Below are 3462 nucleotides of genomic sequence, written 5' to 3' on the forward strand. Positions count from 1 at the left end.
GGTCTTCTTATTCTGACTTACTTCACTTAACATGATATCCTCCAGTTATACCTAAGTTGCAGAAAATTGCATGCTTTTATCACTTCTTGCAGCTGCATAGTATTCCACTGTGTATAGAATACTTCATTGTCCATTCATCTGTTATTGGACACCTGGGTTTATTCTATATCTTAGTCATTGTACTAAGTGATGAATTCAATAATGGTGAGAACCTGTCTTTTCAAATGAGCACTTTTGTATCTTGAGTAGTGCTTCAAAGAAGTGGAATTATTCCATTGTATGGCAGCTCTATTTTTGCACTTTTGACAAATCTCCATACTGTGGTGTGTATGTGTGTGTGTGTGTGTGTGTGTGTGTGTTTTAGGGCAGAGAAAGCAAGTGTATTTGTAATGTTGGTGGCCAACATCACCCAGTAGAGGCAGGGTGGGGAAGGTGCTGTGATGAAAACCTAGGAAGCTTCAGGGACGCAACAGTCTTGTAGGAAGCCTGTGTCTGGGATATTTGGACTGGGATATTTGGACTGTATTCAATACCATGCAGATGAGCTCTTCATAGTTGATACAACCATTGCTATCCTCTAACCTGGACACCAGTATCTCAACCTTTTCCTTGATCGTCTTCTCACCGAGAGTAACAAGAACATGTCAGATTTCAACACACATGATGGTGCCATTTCTTTTCTCGTCAAATTCCTGGAGACCTCTGACACAGTCCTCATAGGGGTTCTAGTCCTTGTTCTTGACCACTGTCTGCAACATAGGCAGGAAGTGTTGAAATTTCAGTACCTTCATATTCATCTCATAACTCCTGGGCTTCCCCAGGACCTTGAGTACCTCAGCCTTCTTGGTGTTCTGACCCAGGATGCACATCACGTTTCCAAACTGGATGTACAAGATCTTGCCATCCCCAGTTGGATCAAACAGCTGGAAAGCCTTTTTGAACTCTGTGGTCTGGTCTTCGGTGAAGTCTCACAATCTTGACTGCTCGGCTCTGTGGGCTCCATATTGTTTTTGGATTGAAGAATTTAATGCTAGGGCTCAACGATGTGGCACTCCTCGGGCCACATCATGCCGAGGACCACCAGGAATGACTCAGTGGTGGCTGAGAGCTTCCTGGCTACACCTGACACTTCTTGAGGGTTGTGTAGTGCTAGGGATTGAGACCCACACATGCTATTTTCTTGGCCTATGTTAGTGATTTTTAATCACTTTTTATGATAATGCAACATATCACAGCACTTGAATTTTGCATGTATAAGCATCATTACATCTCAGGGAAAACTCTTGATCAATGTGTACGATCCCATTTATATGTTATTGTATTCAGTTCAGTTGTTAGTCTTTTGTTGTGTATTGTAACAAAACTCATAAAAATTATTGACCTGCAGTTTACTTTACTTGTAGTGTCTTGTCTGACTTTCATAACAAGGCAGTGATTGTGACCCCTGAGCAGAGTTAGGCAGAGCCCCTGAGCACTGTCACTTCTCCAAGTCCCCACCACTCCACCCACCTAAAAGAAAGTTTACAATACCAGCCTGTGTTATCCTTGAGGCTGCAGAGATGCCCAACCAGCTGATCATGTGCTTTACATGTAGGAGTCCTGAGTTTGATCCCTGGCACAACATAGTCCCTGAGATTTGGGGACTACTCCTGGCTCTGTACTTAGGGGTCTTCCCAACCCCAACACATATAGTCATCCATCCCCCAACACACACATTCAAATTGTATCCAGGTAATGCTGGTTTCAAAAAAGGGGCTTGACAATGTTCCCCAATATTGCTCAAATGTTCTTACTACCTTAATCAATTTAAAGACTCAGTGCAACTAGTATCAAAATCTCAGAGGTATTTTGGGGCAGAAATAGAAAATAAATACGCCTAAACTTCAAACGCAACCTTAAAGAACACCTACATAGTCAAAATAATCTTGAGGGAAAAGAATAGGACTAGAGGGCTCATACTTCCTAATTTTCAGGCATATTACATAGCTATAATAATTAGAAAGCATGTAACTGGCATAAAATACTACCTGGATACCAATGAAAAATAGTGAAGAACAGAAATAAGCCCCCACTTATATGGACAAATGCTCTTTAACAGGGATGTGAACTTATTATAGGACATAGTTAATCATTTCAACAAATGGTGTTGGAAAAAATGGGCACCCATATGATAAAAAGAAGTTGGATCCGAATGTTGTATGATCCATAAAAGTGAACAACAAAGGATTGAAGAATTGAACATCAGATTTGAAACTAAAATACTTCTAAAATGGAACATAGAGGAAAAGCATTTTACCATTAGAATTGGCACTCTTTGACACCCAAATCAAAGGCAACAAAAAGAAAAATATAGACAAATGGGGCTACATCACACTAACAAGCATCCAACACAAAATGGAAATTATTAATAGAGTGAAATCAAACCTACAGAGTGGAAGAGATTATTTTCAAGGCACATATGTGATAAGAGTGATTTTGGAGCTGGGACCAAAATAGCTGAACTGGGGCTGGAGAGATAGTAGGACACTTGTTTTTCATGTGTCCTACCTGACTTTGATTCCAGGCAACATTTACTGTTTCCCTAAACATGCTAGGCATTATCCCTATGCAAAAATCCAGGAATAAGCCATAAGCATAGCCAGTTGTGTAAAAAAAAGATAAAGATAGTCGAACAGATAATTTCTTTGTCAACATGATCCTATGGACATGACAAACTGACACTTTAGGCTGAGAATCATCACAGACTCTTGCCTGATATCTCATCATTCAGGACACCTGGGGGTCCTGGGATGTGCAGTGGAAAAGATGCAGCTGGGGTTTCTCTCTAGGAGAAAAAACTCCTGTAGATGATGAAGCTTCTGTACAGAGGATATGGAACTGTGTGGAATCCATACATAGGGAAAAATAACAGTTGAAAAGAGGCTTCTGAGGTAATCAGCACTGGCCTGGGAAACAGATATTACACTGTTTTCCCAGGACCCCAACTCTTTACTACCTTCTTTGGCAGATGGAAAGTTGAGCCACACCTGGTGGTGCTCAGGTGCTCAGGCTTACTCCTGGTTCTGTTCTAAGGGAATACTCTCAGCAGAGTTTGGAGGACCATATGTGGTGTCAGAAGTTGAATCGGGTTAGCTAAATGCAAAAAAGAAGTGACTTACTTCCTGCACTGTCTCTCCAGCCTCTACACCAATATTTTCATAACACTGGAACCAGAGGAAAGTGTTTATAATTTATATATAGTAGGGCAGAACCAACTACAGGCATCATCGCTGGGCCTTTTGCAATCTTACTAGGGGATGGGATATCATTATGGAGGAGAGTTCTGCCCATGCTCAGTCAATAGGAGAGCTGGATGGCATGTGCTTAGCCAGACACCTCAGCTCCTTCAAGTTTATAGCTCACAGCTAGGAAGAAAGCTACACCTCCCATAGCACAGCCAGCTAGCAAGGGCGAGGGGGCTGT

The 3462-nt window shown here is 41.6% G+C and overlaps 1 pseudogene; it reads right to left on the reverse strand.

The window, feature by feature from the left end:
- Positions 1-458: 458 nt before the first annotated feature.
- LOC130027644 (myosin light polypeptide 6-like) lies at positions 459-968 on the reverse strand (annotated as a pseudogene).
- Positions 969-3462: the final 2494 nt, after the last annotated feature.

Source organism: Sorex fumeus, unplaced genomic scaffold (assembly GCF_029834395.1).
Source record: "Sorex fumeus unplaced genomic scaffold, SorFum_2.1 ptg000037l, whole genome shotgun sequence".
Taxonomy (NCBI): Eukaryota; Metazoa; Chordata; class Mammalia; order Eulipotyphla; family Soricidae; genus Sorex; species Sorex fumeus.